At 46.9% G+C, this 19,393-nt stretch overlaps 1 protein-coding gene across 14 annotated transcripts in view; it reads left to right on the top strand.

Moving 5' to 3' along the window:
- Positions 1-19,393, top strand: part of ITPRIPL2 (ITPRIP like 2) — a 155,973-nt gene that overhangs the window by 97,139 nt on the left and 39,441 nt on the right. The gene's annotated exons all lie outside the window — the stretch shown is intronic.

The raw sequence follows: 19,393 nt of genomic DNA, 5'->3' as shown, positions 1-19,393 counted from the left end.
AAGGTTATTGTAAAGTGTACTGGTGTGAGGTTTGTCTGTGTCTGGAGCTGCATGAGTGGCAGGAAGGGCTAGACGCCATAGTACAATCCCACTTGAAACCTTAAGTGTATACTTGAGATGGTGAATCTCTCCTGCAACAACTGCAGCCATGAATATACTTCTATCTTTAGTGTGTCAGCTTGCTCAGAGCTTGGGCAGATATATCTGCCCAAAGTGGAAATTACAACTTCAGCTCTACTGTAGATATAACTTTAAAGCCACTAGTCTCGTGTGTATATTTTTCTTGTGCACATTTAACTGCAGGTTTTCAGGGTACTGTGGTGGGAAGTGCTCTCATGTTCCTCAGCTAACATCATATATGCCATCGTGTGCCAACAATGCCCAGATGCTTTGTACATTGGACGGACTTCTAACTCCCTTAGACAAAGAGTTAATGGGCACAAAACAGACATAAAAACACTCCAGATCCACAAAATGGTTAGTCAGCATTTTAATGGAGTGGGCCATTCTGTTAATGACTTAAGAGTTTGCGTGTTACTGAAGAAGAATTTTCGGACTACTATTCAAAGGGAGACAGCCGAGCTGTCTTTTATATTCAAATTCGACATATTAACACACGGTTGGAAACGGGATGGGAATTTTCTGAGTCACTATAGGGGCTTGTTTGCATACTTAGCTTAATCTAATTCTTGACCTTCCCTCCCCCCTTTCTATCCCTCTACTCTCTGATTTGCTCACCTTGATCATTTTTTTTCTGATTTGTCCTCCTTGAATACTGTTTTTGGTTCTCTGTGCCTTAAATATTGAGTCTGTTCTGGCTATGGTCTGAAGAAGTGGGTCTGTCCCATGAAAGCTCACCTAATAAATTATTTTGTTAGTCTTTAAAGGGCTACTTGACTCCTTTTTTTGTTTTAACACGGACAAATGAATGTCTCTTTCCTATGCTGCAGGTCTTTCATTTCTGCAGATTCCCCCTTCATCCATACTCCTCAACCCACACACCTATCACGAGTCTCCCTACCTTTGGACTGAAAATATGAATTGTGGCCATCAGGTTTAAGCACCACATTGGCTATCTTTTGTCCATAGATGAACTACGAATTTGAACCCTACTACGGTTGACTTACAACGTAGCACACTATTTTTAATTGACTGTTACATGCCAAGTTGAGTCATCACCATGAACAGCTGTCCATCAATGTAGCCCATATGCTCATTGAGGAAGGTACAGATGCTAATGAAGATTAAGTTCATCAGCAACTAGCAGCTGTGATGCAATCTCCTACACTGCATGACAAACTTATTGTACTCATAAGTATGAACAGTGCACTGAGTTGTCCCAGAAATGGCTTTGAAACTGTTTTGGGGGCATTTTCCTCTAGAACAATAAATTACAGCTCTGAGATTATTTCCCTTTTGTGCTTCTCATGGCATTACCACCTCTGGCAGTTGGTTCAGGCACTTAGATACCTGTCAGGAAACCTGAATATTCAACAGTGGGTGGAGGAGGAAGCAGCAGGACTACCTACTGGTGTGACTCATAGTATGGGTCTGCAGAGGTGCATTAGTGGTGGCGAATACTTGCCGTCATTTCTTTGTTGCTAAAATGGCAATTACTCCTCTGGTTTAACGTTATAACATGCCCCTTGTGATACATAGAGCACAATGTGTCTGTGGAAGTTCAATACTTGCTAATAAGTAGTCTGCCACAGCAGAAAAACAAGTCACACAGACTTGGCACTCACCCATCTGATGCAGAATTAGCTTGGACACTCGTAAGCACCACCTCCTGAAAAGCAGAAGATGCCATTCCGGAACTGAAATGTGACATACAGTGCCTCCAGCTGTACAGTGGGATGTTTCAAGTATTGCAAAAGAAGGAGACAGTGCCGTAATGCCACTGATGTTACAAACAACAAGAAGTCCTGTGGCACCTGTTGGTCTGTAAGTTGCCACCGGACTTCCTGTTGTTCTCGAAGATGAAAACTAACATGGCTGCCTCTCTGATGTTCCGAAGGTATTTTTCAAGTGTGAGAAAAAGTTACTTGTGAAACTTATTTTGAGAACTTGGCGCAAGAGGGAAGAAGACCTAATTACGACAGACATGTGAAGCTGTACTGTTGTGTCACTCCAAAAATGAACTCTGCACGGGATCTTTGCTGATAAACGAGGCTGGTGGTAAAACTTGATTTACCCAAAAAGTACTGTAAACTTTTGTAGCTCTGTCTACATTGGAAGATGTTCACTCTTCTGTAAAGAAGCAGCAAGGTGGGCCTGCTGCCCAACTTCATGGCATGAGTCCTGAACTTCTCAGGTGTACTGTAAAGCCCATTCCTTTACCATTACACCAACTTTTTACCTGGGCTTGGACTACTGGGCAGGTGCCACTGGAGTGGAAAGCAGGAATCATTATCCTGCTCTGTAAGGGGCAGGGACAGCCCCCACGTTGAGTGTGGTAACTATAGGTCAGTAATTGCCCTTTGTTCTTGGAACAGTCTCTTCACACGTCTGACTCACCCAACTCAAGCCTTGCTCTGTGACACTCCATCTCTCGGAGCAATTGGACCTCACTGCCAGACAGAGCCATAAGTAAGCAAAGTGAGCTACAGTTTAGTATCTCAGATTGTCAGGGGGTCTGTAAATACAAAATAATTACTAAATTACACATGCCATGGCAATGCCATGGAGCCTCTTACGTTTGATTTAGCTTACCAGAAAATCCACAGCAGGATACGATAGCTACTCACTCTTCCTCTTTTCCCAGAGATCCATTGTGAATTTAACTGGGCTTTGAAAGTAACATACGTAGATCTAAAGGCAACTCTTGATTTTTCCTGATAGAGCTACCTTGTGGAAATTCCTCTCAGGCTTTGGTTTTCCTGACAATCACCCTTTTAAGGCTAATTTAAGATTCACACTGTGGTTTGGGAGCACATGTGCCCTGGGAGACTCAGGGCTGACAGGTTGCACACTAGATCAGGGTGAAGCAGGGATGTGCAATAGATTGGCTCTCTGAACATATCTCCACAAATACCAGTGCAGCTGTTGGTTTAGCCTATTACTGACCTGATGATGCTGTTCTTTTTAGTGACTGTGCAAATGATTTCAAAGATGCATTGGAGATTGTCCAGCATCAAGCAGCTGCCCTTGGGCAAAACAAAAATCCAGAGCACTGGCACAAAAGTTGTGATACAAATGCCTGTGCTTCTGGAGTAATCATGGAAATAGGGGACTCATCCTCATGGAAATAGCAGCCTCAGCTCAGAAGGACCTGCATAAGCAAGGAGTTAAAAGATGTGAAACTGAATACAGGAGTACTGATTTATCAAACCTGTGTTCTTCCAGTATTTGTATGTGGATGTGAAAACTGTCCATTGCTTAAGGAAGACGCCAAGAGGCTGGAGGCATGTTATATGCATTGTCATTGATGACTACTAGATATAAAATTATTTGATTTTTTTTTTTTTTTTAAATCAGAAATAGGGATGGATCTTTGAGAACTGTCTGCAAGAGAATTGAATTTATGACTGGTTACTACTGGATGGCCCTTTTCGGTCATGTTGCCCATGTCAGAAACGAAGTCCCTGCACATTGAGCTGTGCAGATTAGACTTGAGGTCGTGAGAGGATGCTGCCTGGTCATAGACTGACCATGGTCAAATGTTTGCCTGCTAGTAATCTGGCTGCACCAGATCAGTAATATCTCTGAACAACGTGGTCATGGGCATCCAAGCTTGGTCTACACTAGACCTTACAGTTGACTACAGATACGCAATTCTAGCTACGGCAGTTACGTATCTGCAGTTGATTGTAAGGGCTGACCTCACTGAGGGAGGTCGATGGGAGCAATGGTGAGGAGTACAGGGATCAACTGCTGACCCCAGAGAGACTGATTTTGTTCATCTTTACCAGATGTGTGAAATCAAACTTTGGAAGATTGACCCTGACCAGGTCAGTCTTCCTGGAAGTGAAGACAAGCCCTCAGTGCTACAGACCTCCACTGTCTAAGCATGGTGGCGGCAGTGGCGTTGTGGTTGACTAACAGAGTGCTGCAGGAGTGTAGATAAATTGGAGCTCTGTATAACTCTTGGTGTTGGGTATTTTTATTATGATCTTAAAAACCGAGATTCTGTTGGCTCCTTGTAATTATGTATTCCAGGATGTAAATCCTTGGCACTTACGATCCAAAATAATCCCCCTCCTTCTGTGCAGTGGGTTCTTTATTGGCTATCTATCAGCTACTCTGCCTCCCTCTTTTCAGTGGCTGGTAAATGTTTCTCATAAGAATATCCAGTTATATTATACATGATGCTTGAGATCCTTGGTGCTTGTTTTGCTGATGTGATGGTGTCAAGGAATGGGGAGTTGTATGGGGTCATAGGAAGTAAAAATACCAGCTCTACAAAGATATTAAGGTTACTAACATTCTCTGAAGTCAGCTTCAGTTCTGCTGAAGCCTAAATACATTTGTGGATCTGGGCCTAGGTGTCTGGTGGCTTCTATTTTTGGGTGCTATATTTAAAAGTTGTTGTCAAAACTTCTACAAATGCTGACTGTAGATGTAAAATGCCTTGGGTTAAAAGGTATTGTATGCAGGGCAGCGGCTGATCATACTAATACAACCTAATCCCTTTAAATAGTTTTACAACTAGAAGATAGCAGCACATCAAGAGCGAGTGGAGACTTTTTTTAAAAATGTTGTTGCCTCAAACCTATTATCTAGGTGGTGTCCATTTGTTTATAAAGCACAATAGAAGTCCACTGTGTATTTGTCATCTGAGCCTTTTGTGCACTTGATGGACATTTCCACCCCACCCCCCCCCGCCCTCATGCTGTCAGCTGGCTAATTGCACATAGATTTAGCATGCCTAATGAGGACATGCTAAATCCAGCCATCAGGGCGCTACAGTCTACCCTGGTACTACTTATTGTCACAAAGATTAAGGGAGGTTGATTGGAGAGTTTTTCCTATCAACCTTCCACTGTGTGGATGGCCAGAAAAGTTGGTCTACGATACATCAATTCCAGCTACGCAATTGTTGCAGCTGGAATTACATATTTTAAAGTGACTTTTTGGCCAAGTGTAGACCTGGCCTTAGTCTGGCTTGTCATTTCTCCATGTGATCTGAAGGTATAGTTTTGAAAGTGCCTAAGTCCCATTTTTGACAGTGCCTTAGGACCAGATTTTTCAAGATATTTAGGTGCCTAAAAATTCAGATAGGTACATGTAGGTGTCTGATTTCACTGGAACTTAGATACTTACCAAGGTACTTATAAAAACTCCAGGAGGCACATGGCTACATCTGCTCTTTAGATGCCTAACTGCCTTTGACACCTATCCCTTAGGCTCCTGAATAACTTAGCTGCTTCTGAAAATTTTAGCCCAAGGCTCTAATTAATGTCCGTGTAATAGAAACTGCTGTGGCTAAAACTGTAATCACACGGCACAGTCCAGTAGTAAAACAAACCTGTTTCTCTCCCCTTTTCCCCCCTGACCCCACAAGGAAGATTCAAGGGAGATTTCATTACATCTGAATTTTTGCAGAATATTTCTGGTTTGAGTTTTGTTGTTGGCATAGTTTTGTTCATCGCATATTAATGAGAAAAATTCCTTCTCTTTGTGTTTAAGGGTGTTTATTCCTTTTTAGGCCTTCACAGTCAGAGAAGAACTAGAGCTTCCATGAAACTCTGTGCTGCTGTTGGTGACGAATACTTGTTCTAGGCATGGGTGGTGCTGCTGGGGTTGTTCCACGCCCCTTGGCTTGAGGTTTCCATCAGCTATTGGGTTTATGGTTTAATTCAATATCTCTCAGTATCCCCCTATAAAAATTGCATGTGGTTTTATGCAGCTTTTGTGACACAAAATATATGGTGTCCAGTATCAGAGGGGTAGCCAAGTTAGTCTGTATCTTCAAAAACAACAAGAGTCCTGTGGCACCTGTCATAGACCCTGGCCTGCAGCTGGCTTCAGCAGCCTCATGGAAGGGAGATATGTTGGCAGCTGGGTGTGTGCCTTTCTGTTTCCCAGGGACTAAGGCTTACCTGGGATCATCTAGCACCAGCAGGCTAAATGAGCACCTGCTGCCAATTTATCACCTGTAGCTAATTCAGGTCTGTGGAACCCTTCAAAAGGGCTTCCTGCAGGTAAGCAGAGGGGAGGAGATAGAGGACAGACAAGGGCTGTGTAGGGAGGACTCCCAAGAAGAGGGGGCTGTGGTTACCTGTGGAAGGTACTGGGGAAAAGTGTCTGGTGGAAGTGGCACAGGGAGGCAGTTTGCTGCACCAGGAGGGCCCAGGGATGGAAGCCCCTGCAGCTGTCTGGGGTCCCTGGGCTGGAATCTGGTATGTGTGGGAGGGGTCCAGGTTCCCCCCAGACCATCCCACACCCCAGGGCAGCCCTGGAGGATAGAAGGAGAATGGGCACCCCGGGAGGGGGTGTGAAGAGAGAGTCTCCTCCACTAATGACTGTCTTTTGGACTAGCCAATGATGAGAATGGCTCAGTGATGTTGTGGCCCAAGCCTCTGCAAGAGCAGGAGGCAGAGCAGGGGACACAGCGGGCCTCTGAGGCTGCACTTTAAACCACCACATATTGCAGGACCTGACAAGGATGTGCCTGGGGCTTTGTCACGTACCTTATAGACTAACAGATATTTTTGGAGTGTAAACTTTCGTGGGCAAAGACCAGCTTTGTCGGGTGCACTCTGGGTCTTTGCCCATGAAAGCTAATGCTGCAAAATGTCTGTTAGTCTATCAGGTGCCACAGGACTCCTGTTGTTTTACAAAATATATGGACGCTGATGGCTAGTCAAGCGGAACAGTGGAGGAGTATAATCTGTCATCGTGCGTCTCAGAGACCCTGTGCTTTTCCTGTGTTGTACTGAACACACAGAAAATGTCACTGCCTCATTCTATGTGCTCATATTCACAGATGAAGCTTTACTTGATGTTGTTCTAGTTGAGTGAAAATGCACTTGGCGCACTTTTGAACCAGAGCACAGGGTGCTAGACCAAGCAATGCACTGACATTAAGGGTTGTGCCTGTTTATGGCCCTTTATCCATAAATTAAAATTGTATGTGTGTGCCAAACCCAGAACTGTTTATCTGACCTACATGCGCAATATTTGGACAATGGACCTAAGCCTTCCTTATTTTGTAAAGCAAAACCTTCTTGGCTCAAAGCTTTGTGAAAACAAACGCATCTGCTGCCATTTGGCCCATCTCTGGTCAAAGTGAAGGGTGGTAAAATCAGACCTAAGATTCAAGGTTTGGATATACTGGTCATCTTGTTTATCACTGGTTTACTTGTTGGAAAAACAAAACCTGACTGAAAATCATTCTGTCATGTCCCTACCTCACAACAGTCACTGTTAATGGAGCAGGCATTCTGCTTTCAGCGCCTCTGGATATATTAGAGTGAAGATTATGATGAGTATTTCAATAGAAAAAAAAAACCATGATCAAGACAGTGAGATATTGGTGTCTTAATGATAAGGAGCCAAATCTTCGAATTTTCCCATTAGCTTTATAGTTGAAGCATGAAATTGGCCTTAGCTGCAGTTATGACAAGAGATGCACCAGATTTTTGAGCTGCCTGAATGTGTGGGAACTTGACTTTCCAACATCTAGGCTATGTCTACACTAGCCAAAAACTTCAAAATGGCCATTTCGAAGTTTACTAATGAAGTGCTGAAATACATATTCAGCGCTTCATTAGCATGCGGGTGGCCGCCGCACTTCAAAATTGATGCGGCTCGCTGCTGCGTGGCTCATCCAGACGGGGCTCCTTTTCGAAAGGACCCCGGCTACTTCGAAGTCCCCTTATTCCCAGCTGCTCATAGGAATAAGGGGACTTCGAAGTAGCCAGGGTCCTTTTGAAAAGGAGCCCCCGTCTGGACAAGCTGCGCGGCGGCGAGCCGTGTCAATTTCGAAGTGCTGCGGCCGCCCGCATGCTAATGAAGCGCTGAATATGTATTTCAGCGCTTCATTAGTAAACTTCGAAATGGCCATTTGCATGGCCATTTCGAAGTTTTTGGCTAGTGTCGACACGGCCCTAATGTGGAAATGTCAACATGCCCTTTAACTGCCATCTAATAGGGGTTGCAACGTGTGTTAGGTGTGAGACCAGAACATCACCTAGCTTTCAATGTTGAATAGTAACAGAAAAGTAGCCGTGTTAGTCTGTATTCTAACAACACAAAACAGCAGAAATGTAGCACTAAAGACTAACAAAATGATTTATTCAGTGATGAGCTTTCGTGGGACAGGCCTACTTATTCAGATCAACAGCATTTCCAGTACAGACATCTATAAGTACAGAGATGTCAGTCTGCATGGGAAGTACTGTTGATCTGAATAAGTAAGCCTATCCCACGAAAGCTCATCACTGAATAAATCATTTTGTTAGTCTTTAAAGTGCTATGTTACTGCTGTTTTGTTTTTTAGCTTTCCATGTTCATAGCTCACTTCTTCAAATTAGCATTTTTTCATGCAAGAGATGCTCTTGCTTTCATACCCAAACAAAATATACAACTGTAAGAAAATCAGGCTATTTCTCCTCCAGGCTGTGAAATAAGAAAATAAGTTTTGTTTTTTTTTCTTCTATGTTAAAAGGCTTGGAAAGCGCTCCAATACTGTGGTGATGGGAACTGTAGAAGTGCCTTGCTACAGAGGAGGACAGCTATCTTGCTGCTAGGCAACCTCCATCAAAATTTACATTTTAATGCTGTCACAAGGCACCCTGTCCTGTCGTGTCCCCTCCACTCTAGTGCTGTTGTGGTGCTTCTGCCCCGCCCCCCCGGGCCTGAGTTTCTTTTTTCTCAGGACCCCTTAAGGGTTTCACAGAGTCCAAAAGGTATAAAACAAAATTCCCTTGCTGGGATCCTGCCTTATGAAACACAAATAAACTTGACATGAAGCCTCTTTCCTTCGCTCTGGGTTTGCACAGCCCCCCTCCCGTTGGGGTCTGAAGACTCTGGGTGCTCTGCTCCCTTTGGAGACACTCCATCACTGTGAGCACTTCCCCAGACCTGAGCTTTGGTGTATGGCTCCATTACAATAAAGCAGCCTGGCCTGGTTGACTCAACTGGCTCAGACTCCTGGTGCTCAGGCTATGAGGCTATAAAAGAGCAATGTGGGGTTTTGGGTTGGCCTGAAGCCTGGGCTTTGGTACCTTCCTCCCTTGTGAGGTTCTAGAACTCAGGCTGCAACTTGACCTTCACAGGGCAATGTTACAGACCTGCAGCCTGAGCTGCACTAACCAGTTGCAGGTGCTTTGTTGCAGCTTAGACATACCCTTGAAGGCCCCTTTTATTAGGCTCAAGCTTTCATTGTTGAATTACCTACCTTGATGGGCTCATTCTGCTCCCCTTAAATTAGCACCTCCCAGGTCACCTGGGCTTAGTGGAGATTGTCTCTGAAACATCTTGAATGTATCCGAGGGTTCTACATTCCTGACTCTCAAAGGATGAAGATGATTTCCATTAAATCTGTGTAGTTCTAGCTTAACCAAAGAAAATGCCATTGATGTAAGTGGGACCTTTTTAGGATTTGCACTTGCGCTTAGGTCAGAATTTAGCCTTTTGTATCAGGATTTTCAAAATACTCTAAACTCAGTATTCCTAATTTTTTTCATCACGCACCCTACAGCCATTGATTTGGAGCTCCATCAAGAGCACACGGTGGCTGTCAGCACCACCCACGTGCCTGGCAAGTCATTCTTCCATGGCCCTAAGGCTACTAGCAGTCTTGCTAGAACATGTAGGGGAAGCGAACAGTTTGGGAGCTCTGTGGTCCTAGGGGTGCTATGTTGATAGGTGAGGAACATGTAAGCAATAAATAGGAAATAGTCGTAACCCCTAGCAGGAGTTCATGCAAAATGGAATTCAAGTTGAATGGATTTTTTTTTTAAATAAAACTCACCAAGTGGCAGGCGATGTATTTGTTCTGGTCTCTTACTATAAGTGTAAAAGGCAAGCTTGTGAAACCCATCTGGCCCTGGGAAAGCAGATGAAGAGACAGAAGCTAGATGATGATTGGAGGCCAGACTGGATGATCACAATGGTCCTTCCCAGCCTTTGAATGTATGAATAAGCTCTGCCTGCAGGATGTTGACATACATGTGGCAGAAGTGTCACAGGAATTCATCCTCCATCTGAGGAACTATTGAGTGATGCTCTTGTTTAAACGAGTGACTATTCACTAATCTGAGCCCAGGTAAACCATAGGGTGCTGGACCCATACAGGAGACAGAAGGTGAGAAATGGTCAGGTAGCAGTTCCGCAGCAAGGAGCTGGGATGCTGTTTGTTGTCTTTGTGCTACATGGTATCAGCACAATGCTCTCTTGATCTCTGCTTTCAAACGTGGAGCGGAGGCAGGGTCTGAAGCCTCTGCTCCCAAAATATAGGTTAAGATTTAATTACAAAGATAACCAAATTGGGGCTTTTCTGTAAAGGAACTTCCCATATTAGCTGAATGCAAACCTCCTTCCAAGTTGTGTATAAGACTCTTTGCTAATATTGATATTAAGAAGAAATCTACACCTGCCAGTCATATCCCTCTCTCCTGTTTCCCTTCTCTTCTCTCTGCATCTTCATTAGGCATGAGCTCTCATGCTTAGCTAGCTGCAGCCAGCTGAGCCAAGGAAATTTAATGAATTGTTTTCAAGTGCATAGTTTGTTAGTAAATGACAACTCCATGGAAGCCTTTGGTCAAAAATGAATCAGGAAATTTTTTTTTTTTGTGCATCCATTAATGAACATCCTTTCTTGATGCCTTGGAAACTGTAGATAGAATCTGAATCTAATGAACATCCTTTCTCAACTCCCAAGTTGGATCTTGAGATTCTTTTCATATGAGGATGTGATTCTGCCTTCTGTTGAGTTCTGTTGTAATTATAGCCTTGTTTCTATGTTGTAAAGTGTGTTCTGAGAAGGAATCCTTTTAGTCTCTCCACCTATCTGGAATTGTACTGTGGTTATACTCTGAGATGATGGAGGAGCAACAGCATGACTTAGCATTCGTGGCATAACTTTTTCTATGAAGGCCAGCCTGCAGAGCACCTGGTGTTCTAACAAAAGGTGTTTGCTCGGGGGGCTGCCTTTGTAAACGTTACAGCCCTTACAGCTTTGTCCTGAAAAGTGATGTCCCTTGTTCATACTACTGTACGGTAGCAGGGCTGGCATCCCATCTGATTTGCCTGACTCCTGTGGAGTAGGTACAGCAGCTCAACATGCTGCTTTCTGGTAGCATTGACTTTCAGTCACAAACCGGTCTGTACTGATTTTGAACAGTGACCTAGAGAAAGAAGAATCTGTCACTTGGTGACAACCCTAAGCTGTCCTGTGGAATCCTGTCTTCATGCATTTGCAGAACTGGCCTTCTTCTCAAGCTGGCAATTGGCAAGCCATCAGAGAAGACCAGACGATAATAGTGCCCCGCAGGTGACCCAGTGAAAATTTTGTTTCCCTGCTGAAAGTTAGGCCTGGCATTGATAGGCCAAGTCCTGAAGGGGTTCCAAGAAGGGGTGCTGGTGACTTAAATAGAAGTTACGACTGCATAAGGATGAAAGGTCTTGATCCTGCAGGGTAAGGTAGTGAGAGGTGGCTGAGTGTGGTCATGAGGCTCACTGCATGGGGGAAGTTAGCCAAGAGGAGCAGGTGCTGTTGGGGTCCCAGTGAGGCAGCACCCAGGTGTGAGGAGTGCCACTTTGGAAGCAGTTCTGACAGCAGTTCTCCCTTAGTTCTGTTCTACTCAGTCTCATCTGAGGCTTGGTCTACTCAATTGCAGATATGCGATTCCAGCTACGGCAATTGCGTAGCTAGATTTGACTTATCTGCAATTGACTTACTTGGCCATCCTCACTGAGGAAGGTCAATGAGAGAGTTTCTCCTGGTGACCTCCCTTACTCCTCGTGATAGCAAGGAGTATAGAAGTTGACTAGCGACCCTGGAGAGGTGCACTTCCCACGTCCCTACCAGGTGTGTGAAATCAGACCCCTGAGCGGGTTGATTTTTTGGTAATGTGGACATGGCCTAAGTAGCCACTACTGACTAGCAATGAGAGTAACTGAAAACCCTCCATGGGCAGTGGTGCCCATTGTTTGCTTTCCCTGGCTCATACCTGACCAAGAATGTCCTGGTCTTGTTCTATCCTCAATGTGTCCCTCACAAGCTCCATACTTCACAGGGTGAGCATGGGTGCTTGCTGAAATCACACAGCTGAGCAGTGTTCTGTCTAATTTTTTTCCATCTCTGTGCAGAATAAATTTTGTTACGTGCACCAAGACATGTACGGATGTGCACCATGAATAGAAATAGATGCTGCCAACTGTAAGTGTTCTGCTAATCAGCTGGGCAGCATGAGAATCTCTCAGGAGCTCAGTTTGGCGGGAACACTGCTGCTGAGCTCTGCAGGCCATTTTCCACGCCCAGCTCTGCTGAGCAGTTCCTGGATGTGGAGCTCTAACCCTCTGGCTCATACTGCTGTAGTTCACTCAGCAGCCTGCAGGATCCAGCCCTCAGTAAGCATGCTAGAATGTGGCCAGTGAGACTAAATGCAGAGCAGGCAGTTGGGGGTCTAGATAATTTGACCAGTTGCATCCTTGATGTAACACCATTGGAGTATATGCCATTGCTCTAGTCTCCAGGGATGAATTTGACTCCTTGGATCATGCTGAATGGTTCAAATAAGAGCATGAAATAATATTAATGTTCTTAAAAATGAATACCTGTGAAAGCAAGAAGGCCTTGTGACACAGTGCAGTTGCTGGCCCATGGTCAATGTGGTATCATGTCATTAGAAGGTAAATTAGACTCTTAAATTCAGTTGAATGTTTTAGTAAGAAGGAGTGCAACACCAAGTATACACATCTTTAGCCCTAGTATAAAATAAACTGGTTTTCATGTATATCTAATATTCCCTTATTCAGCCTGGCATAATAATGAGAAAGAACTTAGCAAAACTCTTATTTACAAGCTGATTTATTTTACTAGCCAATTTTGCGAGTGCACTTACTTGTACTGTTGTCTGCCTGCCTGTTTGGCTTATCTGCCTTGCTTGTTATGGTGAAAGGATTCATTACAGTTTATTAGCCTGTATTTCTTCTAAAAAAAAAAAAAAGCAGTCAAGTAGCACTTTAAAGACTAGCAAAATAGTTTATTAGGTGAGCTTTCGTGGGACAGACCCACTTCTTCAGACCATAGCCAGACCAGAACAGACTCAATATTTAAGGCACAGAGAACCAAAAACAGTAAGCAAGGAGGACAAATCAGAAAAAGATAATCAAGGTGAGCAAATCAGAGAGTGGAGGCGTGGGGGGGAAGATCAAGAATTAGATTGAGCCAAGTATGCAGACGAGCCCCTACAGCGACTCAGAAAGTTCCCATCACGATTTAAACCATGTGTTAATGTGCTGAATTTGAATATAAATGTCAGGTTGTCCACTTCTCTTTCTAAAACGGAGCGATAATTTCTCTTCAGTAACACACATACCTTGAGGTCATTGACAGAATGCCCCATTCCATTAAAATGTTGACTAACTGCTGTGTGGATCTGGAGTGTTTTGATGTCTGTTTTGTGCCCGTTGACCCTTTGTCTAAGGGAGTTAGAAGTCTGTCCAAAATACAAAGCATCTGGGCATTGTTGGCACATGATGGCATATATGATGTTAGTAGAGGAGCATGAGAAAGTGCCCGTGATTCTGTGAGTAACCTGGTTAGGTCCGGTGATGGTATTTCCAGAGAAGATATGTGGACAAAGCTGGCAGCGGGCTTTGTTGCAACAAATCCCAGATCCAGACTGACCTCAAGGTATGTATGTTACTGAAGAGAAATTATCACTCCGTTTTAGAGAGAGAAGTGGACGAGCTGACATTTATATTCAAATTCGGCACATTAACACATGGTTTAAATCGTGATGGGAACTTTCTGAGTCACTATAGGGGCTTGTCTGCATACTTGGCTCAATCTAATTCTTGATCTTCCCCCCCACCCCTCCACTCTCTGATTTGCTCACCTTGGTTATCTTTTTCTGATTTGTCCTCCTTGCTTACTGTTTTTGGTTCTCTGTGCCTTAAATATTGAGTCTGTTCTGGTCTGACTATGGTCTGAAGAAGTGGGTCTGTCCCGGAAAGCTCACCTAATAAACTATTTTGCTAGTCTTTAAAGTGCTACTTGACTGCTTTTTGTTTTGGTAGTGTATAGACTAGCTCGGCTTACTCTCTGTTACTGTATCTCTTCTGTGCATCATGTAACTAAAAACTCCCTATGTGCAGGTAGCTAAAATACTTAGTGTGGAAAGCATTCTCATTCAAACAGATATTTATCTGTGCTTCCATCGTTGTCACATAATGTACGTGAATGTGGTGTCAGTTTGTCTCTGTAACCCAGAGACCATTGACTTTAAGATGCCGCATAGCAATGGCGCTACTATATTGAAGGAGTCACTCTATTATCCAATTTGCCTCTAAAGCCACGCTAGGCAATAATGGATTACAATCAAGGCCGTTCATATGTAAATATGGCTTTTACATTTCTCTTTCCCATCTGATTCTGTTATCTCCTTAGTTTGTTTTCGGAGCTGCTTCTCTCAGAATAAATCTGTCTGCAGTGAAATTGATAATGTAATTACTTTTCCTGCCATGGTTTTAAAATCTGCACTGATATTCCCCTTCTAAATCCCAGGGTGAAATTCTCTCTCTCTGGAACTGGGTTTCAATGTGATCCCCAACCTTTACTGGTACTAGGAACACTTGTGAGAGAAAGAGGCGTCTCCTTTTGTAGTTTCGATTTGTACCTGCAAAATGTATACCTGTCGTTCTGTTGAGTGTGGATCTGAGTTGTGGCACCCCAAAAGGAGTTTGCAAATCCAAAGTTCCAGGAATAACTACTATATTGATGCCTGTCGTTCACTGTGCGGGTGACAAAATGCAAGCATGAGCCCTAGCCTCATAACTGTGTGAAAATAAACCTCTTTAAAAACAAAAAGCAGTCAAGTAGCACTTTAAAGACTAGCAAAATAGTTTATTAGGTACATGAAAAAACCTCTTTAAGTTTAGCTTATTCTTCAGATGATTGGGGCTGTGTTGTTTTCATGAAAGGGCTTACTGCATACAGCCCTACTTACTGCTGGGCATATTCTACCATATACAGCCCTAGTGCTGGGTCCTCGGAGCCAGAACCCGTCTGTAAATAAAGACACTGGTACTGGAGGTTGTGCAGAGTTGCATGAAGGACTCTGGGCCTGACCCTCCATTCTTTCACAGAACTTCAGTGGGAGTTTTGTCTGACTGAGGATTGCCCAGCTAGGCCCTAAAACTTCAGGTGAGGCAGAAGCCCCCAGAGCCAGATCAGCTCAACAAGGGTCCTGTTGTTGCACCTAGGGGTGGTGCAAATGGACCTTAAACCTGACCTACACAGGCATCCCTCCAATGTAGGGGGAATCCTCAGCTAGTATAAAACTGATGCTTTGCCTTCTCTGTGCTTGCTGTCCTGATACCTCCAACCTGCTGTGTCGAAAGCACTCTATGGTAAGAGGAGGCCTTTGGGGGGCAAAAGGAGCAGAGCGGCAGTACTCCATGTTCTGCTAGCCTCTGTGACATCAGAGCCCAGCACCAGTTCAGTCCTAACCACCTCTAGAATGTGGGTAAGTAAATAGGGGACTTTTGAACAGCTTTGCCTCTTTGACCATCTGCTGCAAACATGAGTTCTCTGCAGCTCAGGATTAATCTCAAGTGCCCTCTTTCTGCTCTTGATTATACCTCTGTAACTCGGATCTTCTTCAGATCTGAAGAAGTGGGTCTGTCCCACAAAAGCTCATCACCGAATAAATCATTTTGTTAGTCTTTGAAGTGCTACACAACTTCTGCTTTGTTTTGTGAAGATACGGACTAACATGGCTACCTCTCCTTGGTTACTTACAGTAATGAACTTGGGTAAAATCAGCAACGAAGGGTCCTGTGGCACCTTATAGACTAACAGAAAAGTTTTGAGCATGAGCTTTCATGATGAAGTGAGTCTTTTATGATGAAGTGAGTCTTTGCTCATGAAAGCTCATGCTCAAAACTTTTCTGTTAGTCTATACGGTGCCACAGGACCCTTCGTTGCTGTTACAGATCCAGACTAACATGGCTACCCCTCTGATACTTGGGTAAAGTCAGTGGATCTGTCCTAATGCAAAACCAGTGCAAGCAAAAGGAGAATTAGTCTCTGGTTGTGCTCACCTGTTTTATTCCAAAGATTTAGAAATAAAAGAGAAAGGAAGTAGAAAGATCTGATACAGGAGCTGAATTCTATGCAAATGCAGTGGAATAAATTCCACACTCCTGTGCCTGGCCTCTTTTGCTTTAGAATGTGCATCCTTTTGATTTATATTTCACACTATGGCTACGTCTACACGTGAAGCCTACATCGAAATAGCTTATTTCGATGTAGCGACATCGAAATAGGCTATTTCGATGAATAACGTCTACACGTCCTCCAGGGCTGGCAATGTCGATGTTCAACTTTGACGTTGCGCAGCACCACATCGAAATAGGCGCAGCGAGGGAACGTCTACACGCCAAAGTAGCACACATCGAAATAGGGATGCCAGGCACAGCTGCAGACAGGGTCACCGGGCGGACTAGCGCTTCTGGGGCAACAGCTAGCTGCTCCCTTAAAGGGCCCCTCCCAGACACACTCAGCCTGCACAGCACGCAGTCTGAGGAGCCATAGGCACACAGACCCCGGGCGACGCAGGCATGGACCCCCGGCAGCAGCAGCCAGCGGTCCACCCAGCCCTCCCGGCACGAGCAGGGCTTGCCCTGCTCCATGCCATGCGGGAGGCAGCTGAGCACCTCCTTGCTACACCGGAGGAGGAGCTGCCCCCAGGGCAGCAGGACTCAACCCCCAACCCTGCAGCACCCCGCCCCCCCCCCGCCTCACACGCCGGTGGCTGTGGAGCTACCCCACCAGCGCCGACTGGTGGGAGCGGCTGGTGCTTGGGGAGTGGGACGACGACCGCTGGCTCAGGAACTTCAGGATGAGCTGGCAGACATTTATGGAGCTGTGCTAGTGGCTCACCCCCGCACTCAGGCACCAGGACACCGCCATGCGGCGTGCCCTCACAGTGCAGAAACGGGTCGGCATCGCTGTCTGGAAGCTGGCCACTCCCGACAGCTACCGATCCGTGGGGCAGCAGTTTGGTGTCGGCAAGGCCACCATCGGGGCTGTCCTCATGGAGGTAAGAGAACCCACGGGGGGAGGGCAGGGCAGGGGAAGGGGGCCCGGGCAGAGGAGGGCAGGGGAGGAGAGGCCAGGGGTGGGCGGGGGAGGGCAGGGCAGAGGAGGGCAGGGGAGGGGAGGAGAGGAGAGGGCGGGGCCACGCACACCCTGCTCACCCCTCATTGGTGCTGTCCCATGTGCTTTCCCTGCAGGTTGTGCGTGCCATCAATGCCATGCTCCTGCACAGGCTCGTGAGGCTGGGGGACCCAGATGCCACCATCGCGGCCTTTGCCACCCTGGGCTTCCCCAATTGCTTCGGGGCTCTGGATGGGACTCTCATCCCCATCCGTGCCCCGCATCACAGTGGAGGACGCTACATGAATCGCAAGGGCTACCATTCTGTGGTCCTCCAGGCCTTGGTGGACAGCCGGGGCCGTTTCCAGGACATTTATGTGGGCTGGCCTGGCAGCACCCACGATGCCCGGGTTTTCCGGAACTCGGGCCTGTGCCGCCGGCTGGAGGTGGGGACCTACATCCCCCAGCGGGAGATCCCTGTGGGGGACACCACCATGCCCCTCTGCGTCATCGCAGATGCGGCATACCCCCTCCGGCCCTGGCTCATGCACCCGTACACGGGCCATCTCTCCGCTAGCCAGGAGTGCTTCAACGAGCGCCTGAACCACGCGCGCCAGGTGGTGGAGCGCTCATTTGGCTGCCTGAAGGGACGCTGGAGATGTCTCCTGACCTGCCTGGATGCGGGCCCCAACAACATCCCCCTGATTGTGGGTGCCTGCTGCGCCCTGCACAATTTGGTGAAGAGCAAGGGGGAGGACTTTTTCCAGGGCTGGGCTGTGCCGACGTGCAGCCACCCGCTGCCCCCAGTCGGCAGGTGGACCCCGAAGGGACCCGGGTCCGGGAGTCCCTGTGGGCCCACTTCGATGATGAGGCCGCGGGGTGAACTCTGCCAGGCCCCCCACTGCCCGCCCCTTCCTCCACCACACTCCCTGCCCCAACGCCCACACCATGGAGCACCCAACCGCACCCCCCTCCCACTTTTCCTGGACAAATGACAGCACGCACTTGTGGCTGAACTTAAACTGCTTTTTCTTTTAGAACTTTTTTTTTAAACTGTAAATATAAAAGAAGAACAAACTATATGCAACATGTGTGGAACTAAAGTAATATGTACAAATAAAACAATAGTAATAAAAAAGTGTGCTCAGTAATAAAAAGAAAACCAGGGAGGATAAAGGGGAGAACTATTTACATGGGGGGGACGGGGCAAACGGGGGGCACAAAATAATAAGTCCCAACTATATACAAGGGGGGGGCCACATCCCAGGCCCCTCGCCCCTAAAGTCCGGCACTGGGCGTGGGCGGCCGGGAGCCCCACCGCGGCCGCAGCCCTGTCCGGGGCTGTCTGGGGGCGGAGCGGACCAGAAGATATGCCCGGTGAGTCTCAGCTGGCTCCAGGGGTCCCTCGGCGCTCCGGCCCTTGGCAGTGGGTGGCGGGGCGACGGCGGACGGGACGGCGACGGGCGGAGAAGCTGGTGGTGCGGCGGGTGGAGCAGGCACGTCGTGCGCTGCGGCGGCCAGCGTGGCATGGGGGGCCAGGTAGTCCACCAGGCGGTTGAAAGTCTCCATGTAGGCCCCCCATGCCTCTTGGCGCCAGGCCAGCGCCCGCTCCTGCAGCTGCAAGTGCTGCTCCGCGACCTCCAGCTGCCGACGGTGGATGGCCAGCAGCTGGGGATCTGTCGCCATCGGCTGGTGGTGGCGCGGGGTCTGCCGTTTAGCCCGCCGTGGGGCCGGTCGGTCCTCAGCTGAGGGGCTTGCCTGGAGCGATGGCCCCGGAGGGCTCTCCGGGACCACTGATGCCTCGCCGGCGCTCTCTTCCGGTCCTTCTGATGGTGCAGGTGCGGGACACAGGAGAGGAGGAGGGGAAGAAGAATGGAGACAGGCGTTAGTGTGGGCCCCGAGCCGTGGCTTTTGTCCCCCCAGCCCTGTGCTGCAGATTCCCCATCCCCGTCCCCGGGAGATGCTGCTGTGATGGATGGGGTTCAGGGGTCCCCCTGCACTGCACCCCGTCCCCTGGTGGGAGCGACTCTCACTTCACTCCTCAGGGTCTGACAGGAGAGGTTTCTTAGGCCACAGATGCCCAGTTTCTCCCGGGAGTGACAGCACCAGCTGTCAGAA

Source organism: Carettochelys insculpta, chromosome 16 (genome assembly GCF_033958435.1).
Source record: "Carettochelys insculpta isolate YL-2023 chromosome 16, ASM3395843v1, whole genome shotgun sequence".
NCBI classification, from domain to species: Eukaryota; Metazoa; Chordata; order Testudines; family Carettochelyidae; genus Carettochelys; species Carettochelys insculpta.
This window is presented reverse-complemented; position numbering and strand designations above follow the sequence as displayed.